Here is a 17066-nt window from a genome sequence, read left to right as displayed (position 1 = left end):
AACTTAACCCCAGCAACGGCCGGCGCCGCGAGTCGCGATGTCTTCCGCACGAAAACTGCATCGCTGTCTGCAGAAGGCCGTTATTGCGCCTGTCTGCCTGCTAACTCGACGGCCAACAGCGCGTTTCTCAGGAAGCAAGTACATTCACGGCACCATGCTCTTCGCCGAATGCGACAACGTCAAGAGTTCTCGTTCCACTACGATAGCGCGACGCATTACAAATATTCGCCTGTGGCCGAGGAGAAGCATACTTACCTGGCGTAGAGGATACCGTGATCATGAAGGCGGTTCCTCCGGGGTGAGGCTTGTCCATTGCACTTCGGTCGAGCTGACCCCCGCGATTACTCCAAATGCGAGTAACTCGGGCGCATAATTTTTGGTAGTCGGGACTGCGTTCGCGCTGTCCCGGTGCTAATCTCCATTACAATCAAAGCTTCTCCTCGTGTTGGGCGATAACTACTGTACTGTGGGTAATTTACCAGCCTCTCATAACCGATGATGCCTCCACTAGAAGCGACAAAATACACTAGGAAACGGCGTCGAAAGCCAGAGCCAGCGCACTGCTCTTCAACCGCGTGGCACGCGCGCTCGTAATAACAGCGGCAGCCGCGAGATGGCTCAGGCCATCTAACTTGGCTACGATTTCCGTATTAACGGTCGAACGGCCCCTTTTAGCATTCTCTGTCCATAAACGGATTGCGCGCCAAACGTTATTCGGCGGCGCGGCATTCCCTGCAAGCACAGTGACTGCTGTGGCGCGAGCGGGGAGTACAGGGGCCATCGGCCAGCCGAACGCTTTGGCGCCTGTGGCATGGTACATGAGGGGCCGGAAGCAAGCGTCTAGCGTAGCGTCTCGGGACTTGCAGACTTGCGGCACTTGAGGAGCTTGCGGGGATGTGAATCGGAGGAAATAGCATGACGAGCTGCACCGAAAACGAGGAACATAGATTCTAGCCAACAGCGCCCTGTGCTCCCAGGCGAGGCGGCCACCCATCCAAGCCCAACGTCGGTGATCGGACGAGAACCGGCGTATTTGCACCCTTTTCTTACCCCGTTGCCGTTGGCGAGTGAATGCTGCAACGTGTGCTGGCAAGTCAGCTTCGGATCCTCACTCAACTTCCACACACAGTGAATATCTTCCTGGCCACGACAGTTTCCCGCCGCAGTTGGCGTCTACCTGCTCCAAGGAATGGCCTTTCGTCGCAGTGGTTGTGTTTCATCTGACAACTTTGCAGGCAACCTAAAATAACGCTTGGAAATGAGCAATTAAAGCACGAGGAGGACTGCAAACGGCCGCATGAAATTATTAAGCTCGGTTTCGATTGCAACAATTCCAATGAAATACTCACGTACACTAATTGCAGAGATAGGTAGGAATAAATAAATAAATTCGTTGTTGAATCACTACATTCGGAAAAAAAAATACACTGTATTGTTTAAAATCATTTCTTTACACTTCAGAACCGTTACTACTTCAAAAACAAGCAATTTAATTTATCCTTACTTACTCCATGTCCAAGCAAAGAGGCAGAGAAGGGTGAATGTAATGCCTGCAGCAGTTTCAAATGTTTGCACATATAAAACTACTCATAGCGTCACCATAGTCATAAGATATTAATCATTTATGAAATGCCGCAAAATTAATCTGCAGCAAGCTGTGTTGCCATTAGATGGCAATGGCATTGTCTTGACAGTGCTACCAAGTAGTGGTGCAGCCTAAACGAATTAATTACTTTCCCTAAACTTTTCAATCTAGCTTAAATAATGAAGCATTATACTTTCATATGCGTGAAGGAAATATCTCCACATTCTGAATTAAAGAGAACACAAATTTCGTCCGAGCTTTCCAGATCGTGCTCGAGATGAACAGAAAAAAGAAGTGTTACCTTACCTTCAAGTGTCTTCTGTTCCATCAGCGTCCAATGGGGTAAGTTGCAGTTTTTGCTGATTATTGCCTTCCCTTAAGAGCCTGCTGACGTGATGTTTGTCCCTCGTGTACAACACCCACGAGTGCATACAGCTTCCTTAGAACATCTGATAGTCTGAGCTTGGTCCTTCGGTTGCTCAGCGACAGACAAGGGCGATTGACAATGCTGCCGTATTTCCTAGCACTATGGGCTCCCACGGAGGGAGCAAAGGTAAGAGAAATAATTGATTTTGTGGCTTGCACTGTGGCGGGAAGAAACAGTCATTCAGCAAATCTCATTTGCCGTTTTGACACCGGCCGAGAAAGAGGGCGACTTTCAGGCGGAGAGGGTGGCTCGAAGGCGGTAACCCCGACATGGCCCGCCATCTCCCGGAGGGTGCAGTAACTTAACCCCAGCAACGGCCGGCGCCGCGAGTCGCGATGTCTTCCGCACGAAAACTGCATCGCTTTCTGCAGAAGGCCGTTATTGCGCCTGTCTGCCTGCTAACTCGACGGCCAACAGCGCGTTTCTCAGGAAGCAAGTACATTCACGGCACCATGCTCTTCGCCGAATGCGACAACGTCAAGAGTTCTCGTTCCACTACGATAGCGCGACGCATTACAAATATTCGCCTGTGGCCGAGGAGAAGCATACTTACCTGGCGTAGAGGATACCGTGATCATGAAGGCGGTTCCTCCGGGGTGAGGCTTGTCCATTGCACTTCGGTCGAGCTGACCCCCGCGATTACTCCAAATGCGAGTAACTCGGGCGCATAATTTTTGGTAGTCGGGACTGCGTTCGCGCTGTCCCGGTGCTAATCTCCATTACAATCAAAGCTTCTCCTCGTGTTGGGCGATAACTACTGTACTGTGAGTGATTTACCAGCTTCTCATAACCGATGATGCCTCCACTAGAAGCGACAAAATACACTAGGAAACGGCGTCGAAAGCCAGAGCCAGCGCACTGCTCTTCAACCGCGTGGCACGCGCGCTCGTAATAACAGCGGCAGCCGCGAGATGGCTCACGCCATCTAACTTGGCTACGATTTCCGTATTAACGGTCGAACGGCCCCTTTTAGCATTCTCTGTCCATAAACGGATTGCGCGCCAAACGTTATTCGGCGGCGCGGCATTCCCTGCAAGCACAGTGACTGCTGTGGCGCGAGCGGGGAGTACAGGGGCCATCGGCCAGCCGAACGCTTTGGCGCCTGTGGCATGGTACATGAGGGGCCGGAAGCAAGCGTCTAGCGTAGCGTCTCGGGACTTGCAGACTTGCGGCACTTGAGGAGCTTGCGGGGATGTGAATCGGAGGAAATAGCATGACGAGCTGCACCGAAAACGAGGAACATAGATTCTAGCCAACAGCGCCCTGTGCTCCCAGGCGAGGCGGCCACCCATCCAAGCCCAACGTCGGTGATCGGACGAGAACCGGCGTATTTGCACCCTTTTCTTACCCCGTTGCCGTTGGCGAGTGAATGCTGCAACGTGTGCTGGCAAGTCAGCTTCGGATCCTCACTCAACTTCCACACACAGTGAATATCTTCCTGGCCACGACAGTTTCCCGCCGCAGTTGGCGTCTACCTGCTCCAAGGAATGGCCTTTCGTCGCAGTGGTTGTGTTTCATCTGACAACTTTGCAGGCAACCTAAAATAACGCTTGGAAATGAGCAATTAAAGCACGAGGAGGACTGCAAACGGCCGCATGAAATTATTAAGCTCGGTTTCGATTGCAACAATTCCAATGAAATACTCACGTACACTAATTGCAGAGATAGGTAGGAATAAATAAATAAATTCGTTGTTGAATCACTACATTCGGAAAAAAAAATACACTGTATTGTTTAAAATCATTTCTTTACACTTCAGAACCGTTACTACTTCAAAAACAAGCAATTTAATTTATCCTTACTTACTCCATGTCCAAGCAAAGAGGCAGAGAAGGGTGAATGTAATGCCTGCAGCAGTTTCAAATGTTTGCACATATAAAACTACTCATAGCGTCACCATAGTCATAAGATATTAATCATTTATGAAATGCCGCAAAATTAATCTGCAGCAAGCTGTGTTGCCATTAGATGGCAATGGCATTGTCTTGACAGTGCTACCAAGTAGTGGTGCAGCCTAAACGAATTAATTACTTTCCCTAAACTTTTCAATCTAGCTTAAATAATGAAGCATTATACTTTCATATGCGTGAAGGAAATATCTCCACATTCTGAATTAAAGAGAACACAAATTTCGTCCGAGCTTTCCAGATCGTGCTCGAGATGAACAGAAAAAAGAAGTGTTACCTTACCTTCAAGTGTCTTCTGTTCCATCAGCGTCCAATGGGGTAAGTTGCAGTTTTTGCTGATTATTGCCTTCCCTTAAGAGCCTGCTGACGTGATGTTTGTCCCTCGTGTACAACACCCACGAGTGCATACAGCTTCCTTAGAACATCTGATAGTCTGAGCTTGGTCCTTCGGTTGCTCAGCGACAGACAAGGGCGATTGACAATGCTGCCGTATTTCCTAGCACTATGGGCTCCCACGGAGGGAGCAAAGGTAAGAGAAATAATTGATTTTGTGGCTTGCACTGTGGCGGGAAGAAACAGTCATTCAGCAAATCTCATTTGCCGTTTTGACACCGGCCGAGAAAGAGGGCGACTTTCAGGCGGAGAGGGTGGCTCGAAGGCGGTAACCCCGACATGGCCCGCCATCTCCCGGAGGGTGCAGTAACTTAACCCCAGCAACGGCCGGCGCCGCGAGTCGCGATGTCTTCCGCACGAAAACTGCATCGCTTTCTGCAGAAGGCCGTTATTGCGCCTGTCTGCCTGCTAACTCGACGGCCAACAGCGCGTTTCTCAGGAAGCAAGTACATTCACGGCACCATGCTCTTCGCCGAATGCGACAACGTCAAGAGTTCTCGTTCCACTACGATAGCGCGACGCATTACAAATATTCGCCTGTGGCCGAGGAGAAGCATACTTACCTGGCGTAGAGGATACCGTGATCATGAAGGCGGTTCCTCCGGGGTGAGGCTTGTCCATTGCACTTCGGTCGAGCTGACCCCCGCGATTACTCCAAATGCGAGTAACTCGGGCGCATAATTTTTGGTAGTCGGGACTGCGTTCGCGCTGTCCCGGTGCTAATCTCCATTACAATCAAAGCTTCTCCTCGTGTTGGGCGATAACTACTGTACTGTGAGTGATTTACCAGCTTCTCATAACCGATGATGCCTCCACTAGAAGCGACAAAATACACTAGGAAACGGCGTCGAAAGCCAGAGCCAGCGCACTGCTCTTCAACCGCGTGGCACGCGCGCTCGTAATAACAGCGGCAGCCGCGAGATGGCTCACGCCATCTAACTTGGCTACGATTTCCGTATTAACGGTCGAACGGCCCCTTTTAGCATTCTCTGTCCATAAACGGATTGCGCGCCAAACGTTATTCGGCGGCGCGGCATTCCCTGCAAGCACAGTGACTGCTGTGGCGCGAGCGGGGAGTACAGGGGCCATCGGCCAGCCGAACGCTTTGGCGCCTGTGGCATGGTACATGAGGGGCCGGAAGCAAGCGTCTAGCGTAGCGTCTCGGGACTTGCAGACTTGCGGCACTTGAGGAGCTTGCGGGGATGTGAATCGGAGGAAATAGCATGACGAGCTGCACCGAAAACGAGGAACATAGATTCTAGCCAACAGCGCCCTGTGCTCCCAGGCGAGGCGGCCACCCATCCAAGCCCAACGTCGGTGATCGGACGAGAACCGGCGTATTTGCACCCTTTTCTTACCCCGTTGCCGTTGGCGAGTGAATGCTGCAACGTGTGCTGGCAAGTCAGCTTCGGATCCTCACTCAACTTCCACACACAGTGAATATCTTCCTGGCCACGACAGTTTCCCGCCGCAGTTGGCGTCTACCTGCTCCAAGGAATGGCCTTTCGTCGCAGTGGTTGTGTTTCATCTGACAACTTTGCAGGCAACCTAAAATAACGCTTGGAAATGAGCAATTAAAGCACGAGGAGGACTGCAAACGGCCGCATGAAATTATTAAGCTCGGTTTCGATTGCAACAATTCCAATGAAATACTCACGTACACTAATTGCAGAGATAGGTAGGAATAAATAAATAAATTCGTTGTTGAATCACTACATTCGGAAAAAAAAAAATACACTGTATTGTTTAAAATCATTTCTTTACACTTCAGAACCGTTACTACTTCAAAAACAAGCAATTTAATTTATCCTTACTTACTCCATGTCCAAGCAAAGAGGCAGAGAAGGGTGAATGTAATGCCTGCAGCAGTTTCAAATGTTTGCACATATAAAACTACTCATAGCGTCACCATAGTCATAAGATATTAATCATTTATGAAATGCCGCAAAATTAATCTGCAGCAAGCTGTGTTGCCATTAGATGGCAATGGCATTGTCTTGACAGTGCTACCAAGTAGTGGTGCAGCCTAAACGAATTAATTACTTTCCCTAAACTTTTCAATCTAGCTTAAATAATGAAGCATTATACTTTCATATGCGTGAAGGAAATATCTCCACATTCTGAATTAAAGAGAACACAAATTTCGTCCGAGCTTTCCAGATCGTGCTCGAGATGAACAGAAAAAAGAAGTGTTACCTTACCTTCAAGTGTCTTCTGTTCCATCAGCGTCCAATGGGGTAAGTTGCAGTTTTTGCTGATTATTGCCTTCCCTTAAGAGCCTGCTGACGTGATGTTTGTCCCTCGTGTACAACACCCACGAGTGCATACAGCTTCCTTAGAACATCTGATAGTCTGAGCTTGGTCCTTCGGTTGCTCAGCGACAGACAAGGGCGATTGACAATGCTGCCGTATTTCCTAGCACTATGGGCTCCCACGGAGGGAGCAAAGGTAAGAGAAATAATTGATTTTGTGGCTTGCACTGTGGCGGGAAGAAACAGTCATTCAGCAAATCTCATTTGCCGTTTTGACACCGGCCGAGAAAGAGGGCGACTTTCAGGCGGAGAGGGTGGCTCGAAGGCGGTAACCCCGACATGGCCCGCCATCTCCCGGAGGGTGCAGTAACTTAACCCCAGCAACGGCCGGCGCCGCGAGTCGCGATGTCTTCCGCACGAAAACTGCATCGCTTTCTGCAGAAGGCCGTTATTGCGCCTGTCTGCCTGCTAACTCGACGGCCAACAGCGCGTTTCTCAGGAAGCAAGTACATTCACGGCACCATGCTCTTCGCCGAATGCGACAACGTCAAGAGTTCTCGTTCCACTACGATAGCGCGACGCATTACAAATATTCGCCTGTGGCCGAGGAGAAGCATACTTACCTGGCGTAGAGGATACCGTGATCATGAAGGCGGTTCCTCCGGGGTGAGGCTTGTCCATTGCACTTCGGTCGAGCTGACCCCCGCGATTACTCCAAATGCGAGTAACTCGGGCGCATAATTTTTGGTAGTCGGGACTGCGTTCGCGCTGTCCCGGTGCTAATCTCCATTACAATCAAAGCTTCTCCTCGTGTTGGGCGATAACTACTGTACTGTGAGTGATTTACCAGCTTCTCATAACCGATGATGCCTCCACTAGAAGCGACAAAATACACTAGGAAACGGCGTCGAAAGCCAGAGCCAGCGCACTGCTCTTCAACCGCGTGGCACGCGCGCTCGTAATAACAGCGGCAGCCGCGAGATGGCTCACGCCATCTAACTTGGCTACGATTTCCGTATTAACGGTCGAACGGCCCCTTTTAGCATTCTCTGTCCATAAACGGATTGCGCGCCAAACGTTATTCGGCGGCGCGGCATTCCCTGCAAGCACAGTGACTGCTGTGGCGCGAGCGGGGAGTACAGGGGCCATCGGCCAGCCGAACGCTTTGGCGCCTGTGGCATGGTACATGAGGGGCCGGAAGCAAGCGTCTAGCGTAGCGTCTCGGGACTTGCAGACTTGCGGCACTTGAGGAGCTTGCGGGGATGTGAATCGGAGGAAATAGCATGACGAGCTGCACCGAAAACGAGGAACATAGATTCTAGCCAACAGCGCCCTGTGCTCCCAGGCGAGGCGGCCACCCATCCAAGCCCAACGTCGGTGATCGGACGAGAACCGGCGTATTTGCACCCTTTTCTTACCCCGTTGCCGTTGGCGAGTGAATGCTGCAACGTGTGCTGGCAAGTCAGCTTCGGATCCTCACTCAACTTCCACACACAGTGAATATCTTCCTGGCCACGACAGTTTCCCGCCGCAGTTGGCGTCTACCTGCTCCAAGGAATGGCCTTTCGTCGCAGTGGTTGTGTTTCATCTGACAACTTTGCAGGCAACCTAAAATAACGCTTGGAAATGAGCAATTAAAGCACGAGGAGGACTGCAAACGGCCGCATGAAATTATTAAGCTCGGTTTCGATTGCAACAATTCCAATGAAATACTCACGTACACTAATTGCAGAGATAGGTAGGAATAAATAAATAAATTCGTTGTTGAATCACTACATTCGGAAAAAAAAATACACTGTATTGTTTAAAATCATTTCTTTACACTTCAGAACCGTTACTACTTCAAAAACAAGCAATTTAATTTATCCTTACTTACTCCATGTCCAAGCAAAGAGGCAGAGAAGGGTGAATGTAATGCCTGCAGCAGTTTCAAATGTTTGCACATATAAAACTACTCATAGCGTCACCATAGTCATAAGATATTAATCATTTATGAAATGCCGCAAAATTAATCTGCAGCAAGCTGTGTTGCCATTAGATGGCAATGGCATTGTCTTGACAGTGCTACCAAGTAGTGGTGCAGCCTAAACGAATTAATTACTTTCCCTAAACTTTTCAATCTAGCTTAAATAATGAAGCATTATACTTTCATATGCGTGAAGGAAATATCTCCACATTCTGAATTAAAGAGAACACAAATTTCGTCCGAGCTTTCCAGATCGTGCTCGAGATGAACAGAAAAAAGAAGTGTTACCTTACCTTCAAGTGTCTTCTGTTCCATCAGCGTCCAATGGGGTAAGTTGCAGTTTTTGCTGATTATTGCCTTCCCTTAAGAGCCTGCTGACGTGATGTTTGTCCCTCGTGTACAACACCCACGAGTGCATACAGCTTCCTTAGAACATCTGATAGTCTGAGCTTGGTCCTTCGGTTGCTCAGCGACAGACAAGGGCGATTGACAATGCTGCCGTATTTCCTAGCACTATGGGCTCCCACGGAGGGAGCAAAGGTAAGAGAAATAATTGATTTTGTGGCTTGCACTGTGGCGGGAAGAAACAGTCATTCAGCAAATCTCATTTGCCGTTTTGACACCGGCCGAGAAAGAGGGCGACTTTCAGGCGGAGAGGGTGGCTCGAAGGCGGTAACCCCGACATGGCCCGCCATCTCCCGGAGGGTGCAGTAACTTAACCCCAGCAACGGCCGGCGCCGCGAGTCGCGATGTCTTCCGCACGAAAACTGCATCGCTTTCTGCAGAAGGCCGTTATTGCGCCTGTCTGCCTGCTAACTCGACGGCCAACAGCGCGTTTCTCAGGAAGCAAGTACATTCACGGCACCATGCTCTTCGCCGAATGCGACAACGTCAAGAGTTCTCGTTCCACTACGATAGCGCGACGCATTACAAATATTCGCCTGTGGCCGAGGAGAAGCATACTTACCTGGCGTAGAGGATACCGTGATCATGAAGGCGGTTCCTCCGGGGTGAGGCTTGTCCATTGCACTTCGGTCGAGCTGACCCCCGCGATTACTCCAAATGCGAGTAACTCGGGCGCATAATTTTTGGTAGTCGGGACTGCGTTCGCGCTGTCCCGGTGCTAATCTCCATTACAATCAAAGCTTCTCCTCGTGTTGGGCGATAACTACTGTACTGTGAGTGATTTACCAGCTTCTCATAACCGATGATGCCTCCACTAGAAGCGACAAAATACACTAGGAAACGGCGTCGAAAGCCAGAGCCAGCGCACTGCTCTTCAACCGCGTGGCACGCGCGCTCGTAATAACAGCGGCAGCCGCGAGATGGCTCACGCCATCTAACTTGGCTACGATTTCCGTATTAACGGTCGAACGGCCCCTTTTAGCATTCTCTGTCCATAAACGGATTGCGCGCCAAACGTTATTCGGCGGCGCGGCATTCCCTGCAAGCACAGTGACTGCTGTGGCGCGAGCGGGGAGTACAGGGGCCATCGGCCAGCCGAACGCTTTGGCGCCTGTGGCATGGTACATGAGGGGCCGGAAGCAAGCGTCTAGCGTAGCGTCTCGGGACTTGCAGACTTGCGGCACTTGAGGAGCTTGCGGGGATGTGAATCGGAGGAAATAGCATGACGAGCTGCACCGAAAACGAGGAACATAGATTCTAGCCAACAGCGCCCTGTGCTCCCAGGCGAGGCGGCCACCCATCCAAGCCCAACGTCGGTGATCGGACGAGAACCGGCGTATTTGCACCCTTTTCTTACCCCGTTGCCGTTGGCGAGTGAATGCTGCAACGTGTGCTGGCAAGTCAGCTTCGGATCCTCACTCAACTTCCACACACAGTGAATATCTTCCTGGCCACGACAGTTTCCCGCCGCAGTTGGCGTCTACCTGCTCCAAGGAATGGCCTTTCGTCGCAGTGGTTGTGTTTCATCTGACAACTTTGCAGGCAACCTAAAATAACGCTTGGAAATGAGCAATTAAAGCACGAGGAGGACTGCAAACGGCCGCATGAAATTATTAAGCTCGGTTTCGATTGCAACAATTCCAATGAAATACTCACGTACACTAATTGCAGAGATAGGTAGGAATAAATAAATAAATTCGTTGTTGAATCACTACATTCGGAAAAAAAAATACACTGTATTGTTTAAAATCATTTCTTTACACTTCAGAACCGTTACTACTTCAAAAACAAGCAATTTAATTTATCCTTACTTACTCCATGTCCAAGCAAAGAGGCAGAGAAGGGTGAATGTAATGCCTGCAGCAGTTTCAAATGTTTGCACATATAAAACTACTCATAGCGTCACCATAGTCATAAGATATTAATCATTTATGAAATGCCGCAAAATTAATCTGCAGCAAGCTGTGTTGCCATTAGATGGCAATGGCATTGTCTTGACAGTGCTACCAAGTAGTGGTGCAGCCTAAACGAATTAATTACTTTCCCTAAACTTTTCAATCTAGCTTAAATAATGAAGCATTATACTTTCATATGCGTGAAGGAAATATCTCCACATTCTGAATTAAAGAGAACACAAATTTCGTCCGAGCTTTCCAGATCGTGCTCGAGATGAACAGAAAAAAGAAGTGTTACCTTACCTTCAAGTGTCTTCTGTTCCATCAGCGTCCAATGGGGTAAGTTGCAGTTTTTGCTGATTATTGCCTTCCCTTAAGAGCCTGCTGACGTGATGTTTGTCCCTCGTGTACAACACCCACGAGTGCATACAGCTTCCTTAGAACATCTGATAGTCTGAGCTTGGTCCTTCGGTTGCTCAGCGACAGACAAGGGCGATTGACAATGCTGCCGTATTTCCTAGCACTATGGGCTCCCACGGAGGGAGCAAAGGTAAGAGAAATAATTGATTTTGTGGCTTGCACTGTGGCGGGAAGAAACAGTCATTCAGCAAATCTCATTTGCCGTTTTGACACCGGCCGAGAAAGAGGGCGACTTTCAGGCGGAGAGGGTGGCTCGAAGGCGGTAACCCCGACATGGCCCGCCATCTCCCGGAGGGTGCAGTAACTTAACCCCAGCAACGGCCGGCGCCGCGAGTCGCGATGTCTTCCGCACGAAAACTGCATCGCTTTCTGCAGAAGGCCGTTATTGCGCCTGTCTGCCTGCTAACTCGACGGCCAACAGCGCGTTTCTCAGGAAGCAAGTACATTCACGGCACCATGCTCTTCGCCGAATGCGACAACGTCAAGAGTTCTCGTTCCACTACGATAGCGCGACGCATTACAAATATTCGCCTGTGGCCGAGGAGAAGCATACTTACCTGGCGTAGAGGATACCGTGATCATGAAGGCGGTTCCTCCGGGGTGAGGCTTGTCCATTGCACTTCGGTCGAGCTGACCCCCGCGATTACTCCAAATGCGAGTAACTCGGGCGCATAATTTTTGGTAGTCGGGACTGCGTTCGCGCTGTCCCGGTGCTAATCTCCATTACAATCAAAGCTTCTCCTCGTGTTGGGCGATAACTACTGTACTGTGAGTGATTTACCAGCTTCTCATAACCGATGATGCCTCCACTAGAAGCGACAAAATACACTAGGAAACGGCGTCGAAAGCCAGAGCCAGCGCACTGCTCTTCAACCGCGTGGCACGCGCGCTCGTAATAACAGCGGCAGCCGCGAGATGGCTCACGCCATCTAACTTGGCTACGATTTCCGTATTAACGGTCGAACGGCCCCTTTTAGCATTCTCTGTCCATAAACGGATTGCGCGCCAAACGTTATTCGGCGGCGCGGCATTCCCTGCAAGCACAGTGACTGCTGTGGCGCGAGCGGGGAGTACAGGGGCCATCGGCCAGCCGAACGCTTTGGCGCCTGTGGCATGGTACATGAGGGGCCGGAAGCAAGCGTCTAGCGTAGCGTCTCGGGACTTGCAGACTTGCGGCACTTGAGGAGCTTGCGGGGATGTGAATCGGAGGAAATAGCATGACGAGCTGCACCGAAAACGAGGAACATAGATTCTAGCCAACAGCGCCCTGTGCTCCCAGGCGAGGCGGCCACCCATCCAAGCCCAACGTCGGTGATCGGACGAGAACCGGCGTATTTGCACCCTTTTCTTACCCCGTTGCCGTTGGCGAGTGAATGCTGCAACGTGTGCTGGCAAGTCAGCTTCGGATCCTCACTCAACTTCCACACACAGTGAATATCTTCCTGGCCACGACAGTTTCCCGCCGCAGTTGGCGTCTACCTGCTCCAAGGAATGGCCTTTCGTCGCAGTGGTTGTGTTTCATCTGACAACTTTGCAGGCAACCTAAAATAACGCTTGGAAATGAGCAATTAAAGCACGAGGAGGACTGCAAACGGCCGCATGAAATTATTAAGCTCGGTTTCGATTGCAACAATTCCAATGAAATACTCACGTACACTAATTGCAGAGATAGGTAGGAATAAATAAATAAATTCGTTGTTGAATCACTACATTCGGAAAAAAAAATACACTGTATTGTTTAAAATCATTTCTTTACACTTCAGAACCGTTACTACTTCAAAAACAAGCAATTTAATTTATCCTTACTTACTCCATGTCCAAGCAAAGAGGCAGAGAAGGGTGAATGTAATGCCTGCAGCAGTTTCAAATGTTTGCACATATAAAACTACTCATAGCGTCACCATAGTCATAAGATATTAATCATTTATGAAATGCCGCAAAATTAATCTGCAGCAAGCTGTGTTGCCATTAGATGGCAATGGCATTGTCTTGACAGTGCTACCAAGTAGTGGTGCAGCCTAAACGAATTAATTACTTTCCCTAAACTTTTCAATCTAGCTTAAATAATGAAGCATTATACTTTCATATGCGTGAAGGAAATATCTCCACATTCTGAATTAAAGAGAACACAAATTTCGTCCGAGCTTTCCAGATCGTGCTCGAGATGAACAGAAAAAAGAAGTGTTACCTTACCTTCAAGTGTCTTCTGTTCCATCAGCGTCCAATGGGGTAAGTTGCAGTTTTTGCTGATTATTGCCTTCCCTTAAGAGCCTGCTGACGTGATGTTTGTCCCTCGTGTACAACACCCACGAGTGCATACAGCTTCCTTAGAACATCTGATAGTCTGAGCTTGGTCCTTCGGTTGCTCAGCGACAGACAAGGGCGATTGACAATGCTGCCGTATTTCCTAGCACTATGGGCTCCCACGGAGGGAGCAAAGGTAAGAGAAATAATTGATTTTGTGGCTTGCACTGTGGCGGGAAGAAACAGTCATTCAGCAAATCTCATTTGCCGTTTTGACACCGGCCGAGAAAGAGGGCGACTTTCAGGCGGAGAGGGTGGCTCGAAGGCGGTAACCCCGACATGGCCCGCCATCTCCCGGAGGGTGCAGTAACTTAACCCCAGCAACGGCCGGCGCCGCGAGTCGCGATGTCTTCCGCACGAAAACTGCATCGCTTTCTGCAGAAGGCCGTTATTGCGCCTGTCTGCCTGCTAACTCGACGGCCAACAGCGCGTTTCTCAGGAAGCAAGTACATTCACGGCACCATGCTCTTCGCCGAATGCGACAACGTCAAGAGTTCTCGTTCCACTACGATAGCGCGACGCATTACAAATATTCGCCTGTGGCCGAGGAGAAGCATACTTACCTGGCGTAGAGGATACCGTGATCATGAAGGCGGTTCCTCCGGGGTGAGGCTTGTCCATTGCACTTCGGTCGAGCTGACCCCCGCGATTACTCCAAATGCGAGTAACTCGGGCGCATAATTTTTGGTAGTCGGGACTGCGTTCGCGCTGTCCCGGTGCTAATCTCCATTACAATCAAAGCTTCTCCTCGTGTTGGGCGATAACTACTGTACTGTGAGTGATTTACCAGCTTCTCATAACCGATGATGCCTCCACTAGAAGCGACAAAATACACTAGGAAACGGCGTCGAAAGCCAGAGCCAGCGCACTGCTCTTCAACCGCGTGGCACGCGCGCTCGTAATAACAGCGGCAGCCGCGAGATGGCTCACGCCATCTAACTTGGCTACGATTTCCGTATTAACGGTCGAACGGCCCCTTTTAGCATTCTCTGTCCATAAACGGATTGCGCGCCAAACGTTATTCGGCGGCGCGGCATTCCCTGCAAGCACAGTGACTGCTGTGGCGCGAGCGGGGAGTACAGGGGCCATCGGCCAGCCTAACGCTTTGGCGCCTGTGGCATGGTACATGAGGGGCCGGAAGCAAGCGTCTAGCGTAGCGTCTCGGGACTTGCAGACTTGCGGCACTTGAGGAGCTTGCGGGGATGTGAATCGGAGGAAATAGCATGACGAGCTGCACCGAAAACGAGGAACATAGATTCTAGCCAACAGCGCCCTGTGCTCCCAGGCGAGGCGGCCACCCATCCAAGCCCAACGTCGGTGATCGGACGAGAACCGGCGTATTTGCACCCTTTTCTTACCCCGTTGCCGTTGGCGAGTGAATGCTGCAACGTGTGCTGGCAAGTCAGCTTCGGATCCTCACTCAACTTCCACACACAGTGAATATCTTCCTGGCCACGACAGTTTCCCGCCGCAGTTGGCGTCTACCTGCTCCAAGGAATGGCCTTTCGTCGCAGTGGTTGTGTTTCATCTGACAACTTTGCAGGCAACCTAAAATAACGCTTGGAAATGAGCAATTAAAGCACGAGGAGGACTGCAAACGGCCGCATGAAATTATTAAGCTCGGTTTCGATTGCAACAATTCCAATGAAATACTCACGTACACTAATTGCAGAGATAGGTAGGAATAAATAAATAAATTCGTTGTTGAATCACTACATTCGGAAAAAAAAATACACTGTATTGTTTAAAATCATTTCTTTACACTTCAGAACCGTTACTACTTCAAAAACAAGCAATTTAATTTATCCTTACTTACTCCATGTCCAAGCAAAGAGGCAGAGAAGGGTGAATGTAATGCCTGCAGCAGTTTCAAATGTTTGCACATATAAAACTACTCATAGCGTCACCATAGTCATAAGATATTAATCATTTATGAAATGCCGCAAAATTAATCTGCAGCAAGCTGTGTTGCCATTAGATGGCAATGGCATTGTCTTGACAGTGCTACCAAGTAGTGGTGCAGCCTAAACGAATTAATTACTTTCCCTAAACTTTTCAATCTAGCTTAAATAATGAAGCATTATACTTTCATATGCGTGAAGGAAATATCTCCACATTCTGAATTAAAGAGAACACAAATTTCGTCCGAGCTTTCCAGATCGTGCTCGAGATGAACAGAAAAAAGAAGTGTTACCTTACCTTCAAGTGTCTTCTGTTCCATCAGCGTCCAATGGGGTAAGTTGCAGTTTTTGCTGATTATTGCCTTCCCTTAAGAGCCTGCTGACGTGATGTTTGTCCCTCGTGTACAACACCCACGAGTGCATACAGCTTCCTTAGAACATCTGATAGTCTGAGCTTGGTCCTTCGGTTGCTCAGCGACAGACAAGGGCGATTGACAATGCTGCCGTATTTCCTAGCACTATGGGCTCCCACGGAGGGAGCAAAGGTAAGAGAAATAATTGATTTTGTGGCTTGCACTGTGGCGGGAAGAAACAGTCATTCAGCAAATCTCATTTGCCGTTTTGACACCGGCCGAGAAAGAGGGCGACTTTCAGGCGGAGAGGGTGGCTCGAAGGCGGTAACCCCGACATGGCCCGCCATCTCCCGGAGGGTGCAGTAACTTAACCCCAGCAACGGCCGGCGCCGCGAGTCGCGATGTCTTCCGCACGAAAACTGCATCGCTTTCTGCAGAAGGCCGTTATTGCGCCTGTCTGCCTGCTAACTCGACGGCCAACAGCGCGTTTCTCAGGAAGCAAGTACATTCACGGCACCATGCTCTTCGCCGAATGCGACAACGTCAAGAGTTCTCGTTCCACTACGATAGCGCGACGCATTACAAATATTCGCCTGTGGCCGAGGAGAAGCATACTTACCTGGCGTAGAGGATACCGTGATCATGAAGGCGGTTCCTCCGGGGTGAGGCTTGTCCATTGCACTTCGGTCGAGCTGACCCCCGCGATTACTCCAAATGCGAGTAACTCGGGCGCATAATTTTTGGTAGTCGGGACTGCGTTCGCGCTGTCCCGGTGCTAATCTCCATTACAATCAAAGCTTCTCCTCGTGTTGGGCGATAACTACTGTACTGTGAGTGATTTACCAGCTTCTCATAACCGATGATGCCTCCACTAGAAGCGACAAAATACACTAGGAAACGGCGTCGAAAGCCAGAGCCAGCGCACTGCTCTTCAACCGCGTGGCACGCGCGCTCGTAATAACAGCGGCAGCCGCGAGATGGCTCACGCCATCTAACTTGGCTACGATTTCCGTATTAACGGTCGAACGGCCCCTTTTAGCATTCTCTGTCCATAAACGGATTGCGCGCCAAACGTTATTCGGCGGCGCGGCATTCCCTGCAAGCACAGTGACTGCTGTGGCGCGAGCGGGGAGTACAGGGGCCATCGGCCAGCCGAACGCTTTGGCGCCTGTGGCATGGTACATGAGGGGCCGGAAGCAAGCGTCTAGCGTAGCGTCTCGGGACTTGCAGACTTGCGGCACTTGAGGAGCTTGCGGGG

The 17066-nt window shown here is 50.0% G+C and overlaps 8 non-coding genes across 8 annotated transcripts; all 8 read left to right on the top strand.

Moving 5' to 3' along the window:
- The first annotated feature begins 247 nt into the window (after positions 1–247).
- LOC126432258 (U1 spliceosomal RNA) lies at positions 248–410 on the top strand. Its single transcript, XR_007577901.1, has one exon. It is a non-coding gene; the product is annotated as a U1 spliceosomal RNA (small nuclear RNA).
- A 2147-nt stretch (positions 411–2557) lies between these two features.
- Positions 2558–2720, top strand: LOC126432257 (U1 spliceosomal RNA). The gene has a single exon (XR_007577900.1). It is a non-coding gene; the product is annotated as a U1 spliceosomal RNA (small nuclear RNA).
- Positions 2721–4867: 2147 nt separating this feature from the next.
- On the top strand, positions 4868–5030 carry LOC126432256 (U1 spliceosomal RNA). The gene has a single exon (XR_007577899.1). It is a non-coding gene; the product is annotated as a U1 spliceosomal RNA (small nuclear RNA).
- Positions 5031–7179: 2149 nt separating this feature from the next.
- Positions 7180–7342, top strand: LOC126432254 (U1 spliceosomal RNA). The gene has a single exon (XR_007577898.1). It is a non-coding gene; the product is annotated as a U1 spliceosomal RNA (small nuclear RNA).
- Positions 7343–9489: 2147 nt separating this feature from the next.
- On the top strand, positions 9490–9652 carry LOC126432253 (U1 spliceosomal RNA). Its single transcript, XR_007577897.1, has one exon. It is a non-coding gene; the product is annotated as a U1 spliceosomal RNA (small nuclear RNA).
- Positions 9653–11799: 2147 nt separating this feature from the next.
- On the top strand, positions 11800–11962 carry LOC126432252 (U1 spliceosomal RNA). Its single transcript, XR_007577896.1, has one exon. It is a non-coding gene; the product is annotated as a U1 spliceosomal RNA (small nuclear RNA).
- A 2147-nt stretch (positions 11963–14109) lies between these two features.
- Positions 14110–14272, top strand: LOC126432251 (U1 spliceosomal RNA). The gene has a single exon (XR_007577895.1). It is a non-coding gene; the product is annotated as a U1 spliceosomal RNA (small nuclear RNA).
- Positions 14273–16419: 2147 nt separating this feature from the next.
- On the top strand, positions 16420–16582 carry LOC126432250 (U1 spliceosomal RNA). Its single transcript, XR_007577894.1, has one exon. It is a non-coding gene; the product is annotated as a U1 spliceosomal RNA (small nuclear RNA).
- The last annotated feature ends 484 nt before the right edge of the window (positions 16583–17066 follow it).

This window comes from Schistocerca serialis, unplaced genomic scaffold (genome assembly GCF_023864345.2).
Source record: "Schistocerca serialis cubense isolate TAMUIC-IGC-003099 unplaced genomic scaffold, iqSchSeri2.2 HiC_scaffold_1125, whole genome shotgun sequence".
Lineage (NCBI taxonomy): Eukaryota > Metazoa > Arthropoda > Insecta > Orthoptera > Acrididae > Schistocerca > Schistocerca serialis.
The sequence above is the reverse complement of the archived record's forward strand: the minus strand, read 5'-3'. Positions and strand labels throughout refer to the sequence as shown.